Source organism: Palaemon carinicauda, chromosome 1 (assembly GCF_036898095.1).
Source record: "Palaemon carinicauda isolate YSFRI2023 chromosome 1, ASM3689809v2, whole genome shotgun sequence".
NCBI lineage: Eukaryota > Metazoa > Arthropoda > Malacostraca > Decapoda > Palaemonidae > Palaemon > Palaemon carinicauda.
In genome coordinates this window covers 70,197,190-70,213,897 of record NC_090725.1, presented here as the reverse complement: position 1 = coordinate 70,213,897, position 16,708 = coordinate 70,197,190, and the positions used below count along the sequence as shown (strand labels likewise).

At 34.7% G+C, this 16,708-nt stretch overlaps 1 protein-coding gene across 4 annotated transcripts in view; it reads right to left on the bottom strand.

Moving 5' to 3' along the window:
- Positions 1-11, bottom strand: part of LOC137642441 (uncharacterized) — a 44,461-nt gene extending 44,450 nt beyond the window's left edge. For all 4 annotated transcript variants that reach the window (XM_068375016.1, XM_068375026.1, XM_068375007.1 and 1 more), the window contains exon 1: positions 1-11. This exon is cut by the window's left edge and continues 135 nt beyond it. The gene's annotated coding sequence lies outside the window, so the exon portion shown is untranslated.
- Positions 12-16,708: the final 16,697 nt, after the last annotated feature.

Here is a 16,708-nt window from a genome sequence, read left to right as displayed (position 1 = left end):
CCTGGCCCAGGGACCAGCCCGACTGACGTTGCCTGGTTGCCATTATCATCTTTAGTTGCCATCAACAGTCAGATATACCTTCAATATTAGGATAAATAGTTTTCCAATTAAATTCAATGTAGAATATAAGCAATTTTTTTATTTCACTATAACATGTATGTTAAAACCGTCATAAATTCAATCATAAAAAAATTTATGCAGTAAGATAATTAACCTTGGAAGTTATCTGGCAACTCAGGAAGCATTTCAGTGTTTCCGCTCAGTGTTCTCTCACTTCTATCGATTTACATTACAGGTTCCTGTGATGTTTCAAGCCACAAGAACTTTCTAAACTATTCTCCCTGGATCATCTGTGAGTTGCCATAATGTGCTATGATAAACATCAGTAGCGAGACATTGAAAATATCTAAAATCGTGTCATACTTCACCCTACGATATCCTATATTATGATTATTTTATCTTCATTCGGTTAAGTTATAATATAATTGTGGTATCAGCATAAAAAAATAAATTTTCCATACAAATTAATTGAAAAGGCAAAGAAGGCACACAGTGATTAGAAACACATGATTTTACAACTAATACATTAGTATTATAATTATTGAAAAATCTAAAAGCATTGTAAATAGAAGTATAAGTAAACCTTTCTAAAAAAGAAAAAAAAATCTTTTTGCTATTAGCTTAAAATGCTCAAAAACTTATTTTAATAAGTATATAAAAATCATTCCTCTTATTACGTTTGGTAAATGACACACAAAAAAATTCAAAAATTTCTTCACCAAGAATAGTGAGAGATAAGAACTTTGACGAAAACTTTTCCGTACAATTCCATATAAAAGTATTTCCTTATTTAACAAATAGTGGGAAAATATAGAGTAGTCGTATCACCATAAAAGCATTAGATCGAATGGGGTTTAAAGGGACTGAATAAATACTAATAACAAATGCTAATATTAAATACTAATAATAATAATAAATAAATAATAATAATAATTATATTTATGTATATATATATATATATATATATATATATATATATATATATATATATATATATATATATATATATATAGGAACGAGAGAGAGAGAGAGAGAGAGAGAGAGAGAGAGAGAGAGAGAGAGAGAGAGAGAGAGAGAGAGTTTCAGTCAAATGCCTCTTTATATGTATTTAAAACGACAGGTCAAGAGCTTTATGTAACCTCTTGCTAGGTCACACTAATAATAGTGATTAAAGCTACTGGGAAAGGTACGAAGAGATGCGCGCTCTCTCTCTCTCTCTCTCTCTCTCTCTCTCTCTCTCTCTCTCTCTCTCTCTCTCTCTCTCTCTCTCTCTCTCTAATCACATAAACAAATGCCACCAGTGCGCCTCAAGCGGTGCAGTGTAGGCATTACTTAAGAAAATTCAACGTCCTTGAACCCCTACTGCACTCACTTTTTAGCCTTCTTAGAACTTCCGTATGCGCTTCCTCAATTCCATTTTGCTGTCCAACCTCTCAATAATTTCCTTCAAAGTGCAACTGTGGGGATTTACCCCCTTATTGCACATGCGCTGTGAATGACCTCCCAGACCCCGGTGCCACCTATTTCTGGAACAAGTTAATAAACCCTATCCCAAAACAAACACAGGTTGTAGGGCTCGTCTAATAGGTCTAATGTAGGACTCGTCTAATTGGTCTAATTGAGACCAATTAGACGAACCCTACGACCTGAGATATAAGATTGAAACTAGAAAAAGATATGAAACGTTCTAATCATTTGCACTTATGTTTTGCAGCTCTTGCTTCCTAGTAAAGAAACATGCCACGGATTTTCAACGGACTATTTACTCATTTCAAGTATTCATTTGGCATTTACCCTATATATATATATATATATATATATATATATATATATATATATATATATATATATATAATATATGTATGTATATATATACAGTATATATATACATATATATATTCAGTATATATACATATATATAGTATATATATATATGTGTGTGTATATAAATATATAAACATATATATATATATATATATATATATATATATATATATATATATATATATATATATTGTAATGGGTCTCGTTGGACCGCAACACACACTAGGTCTACAGGACCATAAATAATCAATATTTAGGTGTTCAAAAGGCAGCAAGCCACAAAGGTGGAAGCAAGCCCAGGTAAATGCAGCACAAGAATAACTCAAGGGGGGATAACAAAACAATGAAATAAAAACCAATATATATTACAATTCAATAAAAATACAGAAAATAATAGCTAGGCCTCATCATTAACATTAAATCAAAAATACCACTTACGAAACATATACCCAAATTACCAGTCAACACATTCAACCTCTGAAGGAGGAAAGGGGGCCCAGAGAGGAATAGAAAACAACGAAAAGAAAGAATAACCTAAGTTTTACATGCTAACGGATGATGAGATGATGAAGGTCTCCTCCCATAGGTCCTTCAATAAGGGCAGCGGACGGCAACTCTCAATACCATTAACGGGCTCCAACAGGAAATTAACCTGACACTGCAGCACAGCCGTAATCATATTCATTCATGATCATGGACGCCGGATCCCAATAATCTTGGTCAATAATTTACAAGAAATGAATGACACTCCTTACCGTCGCCAAGCGAGGCCCCTCTGGCAAGTACTGCACCAGAGGCAATAATAAAATGGTAGAGATGTGAAGTAACGGCCAGCTGAGGTGAAGATAAATATATATTTGTTCAGAGACTTGCTGTATATCCAGAGGTAATAGGCTCACAAATCAGGGTGCAGATACCAACTGCCTGTAGCTTGGAAACCCAGTCTCAAGTCAACTCAGCAGAGCCAAAATATGGAGGGGAGAAACAGGGAGGATTAGTCAACAAGACTATACAAAAATACCACTGGAGTGAGGAGACCCCTACTAACAAGAAGGCGAACTAACCATGAACTTTAAAGCCTTCGAAAAAAAAAATGAAAGAGGAACTTAAAAACTAACCTAAGTAAGCTAATACATTATAAAAAAAAAACCTAAGGCTTACTTACACCTCCTCACCCAGAGAAAAAAAATTTTTTTTTTTTTTTCCAAGACAAAAGTGCAAAATTAAAGACAAAAATGCTGAAATTTACTTTAAAAGTTAAGGGAATCAAGTATACAATATACACACTTGAAATATAATGCAAACAACAAACAAATGGATTAAAATGTTAACAAATATAAAGTATCACTAACACCATACACCAAATAATTGCACCAAGTCCCTCATCTAAGACTAAAATCATAAGACCCACCTGTATTAATAATTTATTATCACCATATGGGATCACCTAGGTTGCAAGAGGAGAGGGAGTGGCAACAAAAAAAAAATATATGCTACAAAACCAAATTGTCACACACCAATCACCAACAAAATATAGTATCCAAATAAAGGATTCATTACCTGGGTAACTTTCAAATACTTATACTAACCGGTGACATTCTTAATGCCTCATAGGCTACCTTAAATATACACCACATCCTTCGTCAAATATAAATAGTACACCATTTAGCTGTTCACACCAGACTGGCAAGGTATGTGAAGGGAAAGGAGGTTCTTCCCTGGTGAATTGTTCAAAGCCGCGAAGGTATCATGATTTAATGTCCCGAAAATATCATACACCTTAGCTGTACTTTTTCACAGCACAACCCTCATAGCACCTGCACATTAACCTTTCACCCAAGTGTCTTGAACACATAAAATGTTACAGCACTAACACAGCACTTTTCTTTTATGCACTATTAACAATACTTTGGAGTCCACACTCTCCTGACAAAGGCACCTGCCAATATCCCTTTAATAAATCAAATTTTGTAATGTATTTCCATTTGTTTTAGACTAATCTGTCTATCCAAAATTTCTACTGACAATCCCTCGTCTTGCCTAACCTTGGGTTTGGCTCCTGTCTTAGTCTCCTTAACACACTCATAAACCTTTAGCAATAGTATACCCTTCTTCATTGTTACCGTTCTTTCCACTTCAAAAAAATCTGCCACACTTTCTAACTCCTCTTTGCTTAATTCGGCCAACCTATCCTGCCATCCCTCTCCTTCAAGCAACTCTACGATATTCATGTCATCCATTTTGATTGCAAGTAATTACAACACTTTACATATAACAAAATTATTTCACTTACAATAGCACCAACCAACCAAACACTGAGGAGGTGTAACCATGCCACCTAACAATAACACCCCAAGAATTACGCTTGCACTGCAACAAGAACACCACAGGATACATTGAATCCTGGCAAGGTCGCCAATTGTAATGGGTCTCGTTGGACCGCAACACACACTAGGTCTACAGGACCATAAATAATCAATATTTAGGTGTTCAAAAGGCAGCAAGCCACAAAGGTGGAAGCAAGCCCAGGTAAATGCAGCACAAGAATAACTCAAGGGGGATAACAAAACAATGAAATAAAAACCAATATATATTACAATTCAATAAAAATACAGAAAATAATAGCTAGGCCTCATCATTAACATTAAATCAAAAATACCACTTACGAAACATATACCCAAATTACCAGTCAACACATTCAACCTCTGAAGGAGGAAAGGGGGCCCAGAGAGGAATAGAAAACAACGAAAAGAAAGAATAACCTAAGTTTTACATGCTAACGGATGATGAGATGATGAAGGTCTCCTCCCATAGGTCCTTCAATAAGGGCAGCGGACGGCAACTCTCAATACCATTAACGGGCTCCAACAGGAAATTAACCTGACACTGCAGCACAGCCGTAATCATATTCATTCATGATCATGGACGCCGGATCCCAATAATCTTGGTCAATAATTTACAAGAAATGAATGACACTCCTTACCGTCGCCAAGCGAGGCCCCTCTGGCAAGTACTGCACCAGAGGCAATAATAAAATGGTAGAGATGTGAAGTAACGGCCAGCTGAGGTGAAGATAAATATATATTTGTTCAGAGACTTGCTGTATATCCAGAGGTAATAGGCTCACAAATCAGGGTGCAGATACCAACTGCCTGTAGCTTGGAAACCCAGTCTCAAGTCAACTCAGCAGAGCCAAAATATGGAGGGGAGAAACAGGGAGGATTAGTCAACAAGACTATACAAAAATACCACTGGAGTGAGGAGACCCCTACTAACAAGAAGGCGAACTAACCATGAACTTTAAAGCCTTCGAAAAAAAAATGAAAGAGGAACTTAAAAACTAACCTAAGTAAGCTAATACATTATAAAAAAAAAACCTAAGGCTTACTTACAATATATATATATATATATATATATATATATATATATATATATATATATATATATATATATGTGTGTGTACACACACACACACACACACATATATATATATATATATATATATATATATATATATATATATATATATATATATATATATATATGAACATCGCATGTTTCTGTGAGTTTTACACAGACATATATATATATATATATATATATATATATATATATATATATATATATATATATATATATATATATATTCTTACGAAGCTGGTCTAGTGTAGTGTAAATGCAGTAGTTTATTCATGTATTTTAATTATGTTTTCATATGTGCATTGCAGTGGTGAATAGCCAGCTCTTAAGATGAGTACCTCTCGTGTAAGTATAAGTTGCTATGTAAATTATGTAAGATTTTGCGTTGTTAATTTCATTGTATTCTTCATTCAAGTCAGTAAATGTAAATTTAAGTTGTTTTTAAGAATTAACTTCTTATTTCCCGTATTTGGTTACGAAGTCTTGCGTAACCTGTTTGAGAGTGTTATGTGATCATACGAGATAGGAACAAGGGCTTTTGTAAATGTATTTATTGCGTCATATTTGAGAGAAAATACGCAATTCTTTTGTCTACCACGTGTTTTGGAAGGATCTTGAAAATCCTACTGTTAGAATATATATACTGTATATATATATATATATATATATATATATATATATATATATATATATATATATATATATATATATATATATATATATATATATATATATATATATATATATATATATATACATATATATATATTTATATTTATATTCATATACATATATATATATATATATATATATATATATATATATATATATATATATATATATATATATATATATATATATATGTGTGTGTGTGTGTGTGTGTGTCTATTTACATATAAAGATTTGTTAGTTTATGTATTTATCATATCGTAAAATAAAGAAGTAAATGTATTGTAATGATAGGAAGAGAAGTGATTGGATATATCTGATTTTTTTTTTGGTTTGGGGAGACGCTGATGTAATAGCTATAAGTGAAAGTTGGAAAAAAATAGGGGATGACTCCAGAAACCCTCGATAATCAATCAATCAAGAGGACAGAAAATGTGTTAGGAAATGTAATTAAGATAGGATGGCTTGATAAGAAGGATAAGAAGGAAGTGAGAAGAATATATTATGGGAGATGGATGAAAAATGGACTACATTAAAATATATGGACGTGGATGGAATGTATGATTAGTGTGTAAACTTTCCTAGCCGCCAGAATAAGTTTGCTGTTCTAGAATGCTAGAAAAAATGAATAACCACATTAAGGGTTATTATGAAATGACAAGTAGTTTAGTGCAGGGTAAAGGATTGGGAGGCAAAAATTGGTTATGAATGAAGAGTGGAATGGCAGATTTTTGCAGTTAAGGTATAATTAGGAAAGTGGAAAGAAGCTACAAACACTAGTGAAAGGTTTTTCAAAAGAGAAGTTGAGAGAAGTGTACCAACCGTGTGTCACACGTAACCGTGTGTCACACGATCGTACATACTTCATTTTGTGCTTGTATCTTCGCTCTCCCCTCGCACTAAAAAGAACATGAAATAACATGTCTGTTTTCTCATCGGTAACATTGTCGACTTTTGAACATGAAAATTCTTGTTGCTTGAGATTTTGTATATAACGGAGAGTGTTCTATAATAAACTCACTCAGTTGTTTTCAACTTGCCTTTGAGTCACAACCTTTTTCCTACCCCGTCACATTGGTGGGGTGAGAAAACAGACACGTTATTTCAGGTTCCTTTTAGTGCGAGGGGAGAGAGAAGATACAAGCACAAAATGAACTATGTACGATCGTGTGACACACGGTTGGTACAGAAGTGTGAACAAGATTAAGGATTGGAGGGTGAATGGGAAACAGGAGAGAACAACGGATGTTTAGATTGAAGGTGAACAAATAGCAATTCCTTCACATAAGCATTAGGGAATAGACATAGCAGGTGATGGTAGGATGCAGAGAGAGATGCAGTGAAGGTAACAGGGTGTGTACAGTGACGGCCGAGAGAAGGTTGTAAACTCAAAGGCAGTATGAAAGCAACTGAGTTAATTTATTATAGAACATTCTCCTTTATATACAAAAGCCCAAGGCAACAGGAATTTTCATGTTCACAAGACAGACAATGTTACAGAGGCGAAACGCAGACATGTTCATTTTGGATCTTTTTAGTGTGAGGGAAGAGCGAAGATACAAGCATAATACAAAATGAATTATGTACGATCATGTGACACACGGTTGGTACAGTACTGTGTACAAAAGCCTAGTAAGAGTATTATCTACAGAAACAAAATAATCATAAACACAAGAAGCATATGAACATAATGTAGTTTCTAGATTATGATTGTGCATGAAAGCTGAATCAGAGTAACATATTGTCTTGGTCATTTAGAAGGAATGGATGACAATAGGGTGTTACAGTGCCAACTCGAGAGGTGCTCAGTACAGAGCATGCCTTCGCCATGCTAAGCAGTCTTATTTTGCTCTTAAATCCACTGTGAATTTGTCCTTGACTCATACCCAACAAGACTATGAAGTTTGGTCAAAATCGGTACAGTAGTTGTTGTGTAAAGTTACAAAAAAACAATCATTTAACTATAGTCAATTTCTTTTAGCGATGCAGATTTGCACAGACTCGCAGCGGTGCCCTTTTAGCTCGGAAAAGTTTCCTGATCACTGATTGGCTGGACGAGATAATTCTAACCAATCAGCGATCAGGAAACTTTTCCGAGCTAAAAGGGCCCCGCTGCGAGTCGGTGCAAATCTGCCTCGATAAAAGAAATGGACTATAGATGAATAATTAGATAATATCAAACAAACAAACAAAACAGACAGGAATAAATACATATCCGTTGCAAAATTGCAGATTGTAGCGAAGGCAATAGTACAGAATTTATAGGAGAAAGTGAAATCTATGAAGGACTGAATGGGAGACACGAAAAAGGTTGTTGCAAAGGATAGGCCTTGATACGAAAATGCTAGTTTGTGCAATATGCAAGCGAATAGTAAGGTGTGTTGGGGAGTTTGACGTAATACAAATAAGCATAATGAATTATGAAGTGGTTATTGTAATACAAACATTTCTGTACAGAGGGTTCATACTTGATACAGCAGTCAAGAGTATGAATGAGGTGGTGAATAGTAAATATTTTTTATTTGCAACTCATATATATATGTATGTGTGTGTGTATTTATATATGTATATATGTACATATATATGTATATATTCAATGTAAATATGTGTATTTATATATGTATGTATGTACATATATATGTATATATCCAATGTAAATATGTGTATTATATGCATATGCATTATAGATAATATATATATATATATATATATATATATATATATATATATATATATATATATATATTTATATATATATATATATTTATATATATATATATATATATATATATATATATACATATATATATATATATATATATATATATATATATATATATATCCGTCAAACCCTTCATCCTTGAAGATTAGCTCGACTGATAATCTAAAATACAGGAGGGAGTGGGTGGAGGCCTTGTATGCGTTCATTGGTAATTAACATCAAATGCATATTGTATTTCGCCGATAATGTGTCCATTTCTGGTTTCCAGCCGTCGACTTTATTTATTGCGCAAATATTAATTTAGTTTTGAAAAGGGGAAAACTCACATTTATATATATCAACGAAAATATTCAAACAGGAAGGTCACGACCATATTGGAAATCTTTTGCTTTGAGTTGAAATTGAAAGTTGACAAGATGTCTCATAGATGTCTCATCCTACTTTATCATGTTGTCAACCTTCACACTTCCATTTTGTATTCAGCTCCCTCTCTTGACGAAACGTCTGAATTATTCGTCCTTCATTAACCTTCTCCCATTTCCCCCGGAATCATCGGGCAGCTTTATACAACAGTCAAATCACTGATTTTCATATCATAATACTGGAGATTGTGCTTTGTGCCGCTATGCTCCTTGAGCTAACGAGTTTTTACTCGACACATACTTTAAAGGTTTAAAGGTCGCTCATGAATGGCAGAGGCAAGGGACAGCGACATTGCCCTATCCAGCAGGACAATGCCCTAGAGACTGATCATATATTATATGATCAGCGCCCAAGCCTCCTCTCCACTCAAGCTAGGACCAGGGAGGGCCAGGCAGTGGCTGCTGATGACTCAGTAGATAGACCTATAAGCTTCCCTAAACCCCCCAACCTTAGCTCACAAGGATGGTAAGGTTGTAGAAACTAATGGCACTAGCGAGTCTGAGCGCCACTCGAATCCCAGACTGGCAAACACCAGGCAGAGACGTTACCAATCAGGCCACAACAACCCTCAAATACAGCTTCTTCGACTCTTAACAGTATACATAATTCGCTTTATCTCATTCAGAAAGTTCTGAGATTCGGTTCAACAAACCACTGAAAGTATATAAGTACTGAAAATCAATATATCCTAAAATGCACATGTTGATAAAAAAAAGAAATAAGAAATTAGATAATGAACAATAAAAGATAAATAACCACATAATATACTAATCAAAAAATTTCTTTTATCAAACAACAGCAACAATAATAAGAATAGGGAAGTGGGGAAAATGGGGAAAGGAAGAGTACCCCTGGATACAATCCAGTTTATAGCTCAAAGGCAGGTACTCGGGATGGGAAAGAATAAGGAAATAGGGAGAAAGAGAAGTACAGGAGAAGAATAAAAGAGAGGGGCAGACCCTCTTGCGATATTAGGAAATTGGTATTATTATATTGATTGTTTTAGCCCGTTATCAAACAAGTATGTTACATATGAACTATGGAACGCGACAAAAAGGTGTTTACAACAATATTGAATTACCGAATTTTCATCGATTTAACTATTCTGATTAGGATTATTATTTCACAATCGACGATCTCTACATTGCAAATCATTTTTATATATTTGTGGAATCAAAATTGCATATTTACAAACCTGTTCTGTGCAATATTCTTGGTTTTTATTATTATTATTATTATTATTATTATTATCCAAGCTTCAACCCTAGTTGGAAAAGCAAGATGCTATAAGCCCAGGGGCTCCAGCAGGGAAAAATAGCCCAGTGAGGAAAGGAAATAAGGAAATAAATAAATGAAGAGAGCAAATTAACAATAAATCATTCTAAAATAAGTAACAACGTCAAAACAGACATGTCATATATAAACTATTAACAGCATCAAAAACAAATATCTCATAAATAAACTATAAAAAATACTCATGTCCGCCTGGTCAACAAAAAAGCATTTGCTCTAACTTTGAACTTTTGAAGTTCTACTGATTCAACCACCCGATTAGGAAGATCATTCCACAACTTGGTAACAGCTGGAATAAAACTTCTAGAGTACTGCGTAGTATTGAGCCTCGTGATGGAGAAGGCCTGGCTATTAGAATTAACTGCCTGCTTATATTGTTGCTTACATTGCTTATTTTGTGTGTCAGTGCTATTTTCAGTTACTCTACTGGTCTATGTTGAGATGATGATTTGAGAATAACAGCAGAAGTAAACAACTTTGCTTGCGTTTCATTGCAAACTACGACCATATCTTTTCAAATTCTATTGAGGAATGGTACCAACTTATTTTCCAGCTGTGACCAAGTTGTGGAATGATCTTCCTAATCGGGTAGTTGAATCAGTAGAACTTCAAAAGTTCAAAGTTGGAGCAAATGCTTTTTTGTTGACCAAGTGGACATGAGTCTTTTTATAGTTTATTTATGACATATTTGTTTTTGATGTTGTTAATAGTTTATATATGACATGTCTGTTTTGACGTTGTTACTTATTTTAGAATGATTTATTGTTAATTTGTTCTCTTCATTTATTTATTTCCTTATTTCCTTTCCTCACTGGGCTATTTTTCCCTGTTGGAGCCCCTGGGCTTATAGCATCTAGATTTTCCAACTAGGGTTGTAGCTTGGATAGTAATAATAATAATAATCACAAGATCTTAGACCTTGACGATATTGTTATGCCCTTAGGACTTCATCATTCTTAACATTTATAAAGGCAATTTTAGCCTTGGAAGGGTAAGCATAAGTAATATAGACTTCAAAATTCGGTTTAGTTTCATATTTTCAACTTTCTGAGAGGTATTAAAACCTTTTAGGCTATATTTCATAATTGACGGAATCACCTCACAATATATTGCTTTCACTATCTCATATTTATCGCCAATAATTATAGTCCTTTGGCGTCTTGGGGGAATAGGAAACAAAAAGTTCCATTGTAATAACACTGGAGACAAGTACTGAATGAGTGGTCCTTTCTAGTGCCGAGGTTGTCAACAGTGTCAGGGGATAGAAGGGTAGGGGAAATTGTATCTGTGTTAATAATCTTTATTGAAGGGATGGGAATAATGAACAGGAACAAAACAAATGAAACAAAAATTCAACCCCCTAAAGGACATCCCATTAGTCTTTCATTGAATTAATTCCTTTACTAACGACACCAGAGAGAACTCATGAATGCTTACTCTCTATCCTACGCCAAAATGTGGCTCAGAGTGGCTCAAGTGTAAGCCAAATCCGCTTGATGGTACTGAGACTATTTCAATAATACAACTCTCCCTATAATCATAGTGGCAGGCAAATTGGTCAGAGCGCCTAGAATCCTATTTAAAACTACAGCCTACTTCTGACCCCGAGGACCAGTTTTTCGAAGGGATAGTCATACATAAAAGTATGAGAATATTGACATTTCTGAGGTCCAAACATTATCGGGTGGTTGACAAAATCACCGCAGATCCCACAATCGGTTTTAAATATAACTCTAATCCCAACAATGGGATCCCTTCCCAGTAATCTAGACAGTGAAAAGAAGAGAGATTGGACAGCAAGATTGGTGACAATTGATAGAATATGAAGGAAGTTGAAGGAATAATTAGAAAAGAGAAGGTATTAGCGAAAATTCAAGTCTCACTGAAGAAAACGGTATTCCCGAGTTCAAGTTCCCTCTTACCCATTGCAAAGAATCCGCACAAATATATATATATATATATATATATATATATATATATATATATATATATATATATATATATATATCTGTTGAAGCTAAGTGACGTTGTCAAGGCATTCTCTCAGAAAGCGGGGAATGTTTTGAAAATGAAGATAAAACAAAAGGTAAGAAAAAAGGCAAACCTCAAGATAAACCACTAAACCTCCTTGGCCCTTCTATTAAACCTGCCAAAAACACTCTGTAGAAAACAAACTGTGAAGAAGAGCAAGCTGAGATGGAAGTGTTTGAGTGCACACTCAAGAGGAAAACTGTAACCTAAAGAGAGTGAAAATCCATGGTAGGCCTACACGGTCCATGGCACTATCCAAAATTAGACTACACGGCCCATGGCACTATCCAAAATTAGACTACACGGCCCATGGCACTATCCGAAATTAGACTACACGGCCCATGGCACTATCCGAAATTAGACTACACGGCCCATGGCACTATCCGAAATTAGACTACACGGCCCATGGCACTATCCAAAATTAGAATACACGGCCCATGGCACTATCCAAAATTAGATTACACGGCCCATGGCACTATCCAAAATTAGACTACACGGCCCATGGCACTATCCAAAATTAGACTACACGGCCCATGGCACTATCCAAAATTAGACTAAACGGCCCATGGCACTATCCAAAATTAGACTACACGGCCCATGGCACTATCCAAAATTAGACTACACGGCCTATGGCACTATCCAAAATTAGAGAGCTTTCGTTTGATTTCAGGATTTGCTTTCCCGGAAGAGCTCCTTGCCATAATCGGGTTATTTCTTATAATCCTTACCATGAGCAATAAGGAGGGTAGAGACAGGGTAGTCATACATGAAAAAAGAGGCTCTATTATAAAACAGGTGAAACAATTTAGATACTAGGGATCTACTATGGAGGGAGGGTGTGAGGCTGAAGTTTAGAAGAGGATAAAAACAGCCTGGGGCAAGTGGAGGGACATATCAGTAATATGTGATGAGAAAATGCCAATCAAGCTAAAAGTCAAGATCTATAGTACAGTACATCAGTGTTAATATAGGAATCAGAAACACGGGCTTGAACACGAAAAGAGAATGCAAAGCTTGAGAGACCAGAGATGAGAATGCTAATGTGGATTGTGGGAGTATCACTACTTGAAAGATTGGAATATGAGGAAATAAGGAGAATGTCCCGCGTAGTAAAGGTTAGAGGTGATATGAGTGTCACCACTGAGATGGTGTGGACATGTATTGAGAATGGATGGTAGGGAAGGAGTGAGGAGGGCTTGGGGAAAAAAAAACTTTTAGGGTGGGGGTAAAGATTGAGAGGGAAGCAGAGAAACAGATGGCGAAATAAGATGAAGAATGATATGGAGAGAAGTGTTTTAGTGGAAGAGGATCACTTTGATAGAAGGCATTGGAGAGAGCGCATCAGGCAACCGACCCCTTAATGTATTATTATTATTAGTATTATGATTACTATCCAAGCTACAACCCTAGTTGGAAAAGCAAGATGCTATAAGCCCAGGGGCTCCAACAGGGAAAAATAGGGATAACGGTGGAAAAGAAAGAGAGGAGGTTGCTTATTGGTTCCCTTGATGCAGGGATGGGGAACCTGCGTTCTTAAGGCCGCATATGGCCTTCTGGACCATCAAGTGCAGCCTTCTATGGCCTTTGATATATGTACAGTATATGTATTATATTTCTGCTTTGACACTGAATATTGTGTGTTTGAAATCATTCTACTGTATGCTCACATACTAATGTGTACACAGAGACAATAGGAATGTTGCGTTCAGTGATGTACCTCCCAGAGAATGGAAGTAATTTTTCCTTGATTCCAATGAATCCTAACTTAATAAAATTAGCAGTTTTTCCTTGTCAGCTGCAACAGCTGTTGCAACTGACAAGGAAAAACTGCTAGTTGCAGTGAATGAGTGATTTAACGTATGATGGACGAGGGAGTTCCTGTTTTGTCCATCTCCTCACTGTGATCTTTGTTAGTTTTAGATGAGTCAACAGGTTCCAGATTTTTGGCATAAAAATATTTTTAGTGCGCTTTCACTGATGAGTTTTGATTGTATGAAAAACAGCTTCCCTTAGGTAACCTTAACGCAAGGACAAGAGGAACAGACATTTTAACAACTTCAATAAGCAACGTCACAAAGGAGGACTAAATTTTACTTCCTTATTGTAATAAGTTATGCACTGATGGTGTTCCAGCAAATAATAGATTTTTTTTTCAATGAAAGCAGCTAAGTGTGTTTAAACAGATACAGTACAATCTTTTACTGGGATGTTACATTTTTATGAGAAGTGATTGTTTAAAAAGTACCTATTTGACAATATAAAATATTTGAAAAGGTTATATTGTTGATATTTATAAGCTATCTTCTCCAAAAGAATAAAATTATTTTATTTATCCCTTCAATACAAAGAACCTACTTGTTTAACTAAAGTAATTTGAAAATGACATGCTTTCGATATTATTCATTTACTTACGGTAGTTTGAAAACTACCCAAACTTGAATGAAATATTTTAAAATTTAGTTTTCAATATAATTCATTTACTGATTACTTATATAAAAAGTACTTAATTCAAATATTTGATATTATAATGCTTTAAATTTTTATAAACCTGTCACTCTTTCTTTAGATCACTAATAAATTACTTGGAGGATAAAATAACCAACAAAATTCTATGCGGCCTGAAGGAGCATTGAGAAATTGCAAGATGGCCTTCATCCAAAAAAGGGTTCCCCAACCATGGTATTTCCCTAATATGGCACCAGAATTATTCTTAAATTAAGTAGCATTAATTAAGAAATATGGACAAATCAAAGTTTCTTTATATATCCAACTCCATGCAACATCTAGTGATTAACCCTTCAGTGCTGCAATTACAAAGAACGTTTATCTACTATAATTATAAAAGAAAAAAAGCAAACAAGTTCTCATCTGAAATCCTTACAAGTTTCCTTCCCATGGGAAGAAATGAATTCTGTTTTGACTTTACACTTGACCAGAGATCTACTCAAAGGAACAAAGAAATCTGGAAGTAGCGAGTATGGCAGTTAAGATATAGAGAGTATAAATTTTGTCGTCTTGTGAGAAACATTTATTTTGTTTGACAAGTTCGAGCGAGCAAACTTAGATTGAAAGTGTGAAAGGAAAAATTATGTTGTATACGCCCTTAACTTTTTTTTATCTGTAGCATCTTGGGATATGTACATGTCACGGTAGATTTTTCTTTTCCTCCTGACATAAATTTTCGTTATTCATCAAAAGTGAACTTTACATTCGACGTATAAGAGAGAGAGACTTGATCCTTATGTGGCTTTATTCAGCTAAAAAGGTTGCACACTGTTCCATAATTTGATCTTCCAGACTGATTCCAAGATCACAGATCTCCCAGACTGATTTCACGATCACAGGTCTCCAAGACTGGTTTCATGATCACAGATCTCCCTGTCTCCCAGACTAGTTCCCTCTGATTATTACAGTTATTCAATTTTTTCATTCTTCAAATAATAATGCCTACCTCTAAAAGCTTTGTAATAACAAAGAAAAAAAAATATAATTACTATGCTTCAGTTTCAAACCAAAATTACAGGACACTTCTATTTAATAATTTTACAATAATATGAAACAATAGATTTCAATTTTCCTAAAGAACAAATAATATATGTGAAAGTAAAGGAGGTTATCTTCAAGGTTTAAGAGGCAAAGGAAATCTTACAAGGTTAAGCGAGGTAAATTAGGCTAATATGCCCTTTAACGCAATATAGCATAGGCTAGGCCTCCTTAAACCTCTTTAACCCTGGACAGGTAGCGTGGCCAAACCCGCCCGTAACAGGTAGAGTGGTGTCATATGTGTTACACTCCCTTTCGGGGGGGTTAACGGGAGGATACCAATTTACAATTTTTTTTTTTTTTTTATAGTTTACTAGTTTAAAGAGTCTACTTTCTACTGGTGTAGGAGAAAAAAAACTTTGAATATAAAATAACACTCTACTTACATAAATACAAAAATAAGTATAAAAATACAATTTTTCCTAAATAACTTGCACTGGACACTTTAAAATAAAACAATGAACAAAAAACCACTTGGGTGCTGATACTAGAGTCCTGTGTGCACAACTTGACGTAAAACAATCGCCGATATCAGCAAAACTGCCAGATCTGTAAAGAAAAGAAAAAGCGGTTAATTTTTGTATACGCTAAATCACTACAAAATATTTGTGTGAAAGGAATGCTATATTTATAGTGGTAATAATTATTATATTTGGATGAATTTTTCCAAAAAGTCATCTACAATGATCCCAGATGATGGCAGAACCTTAGGAATTATATATA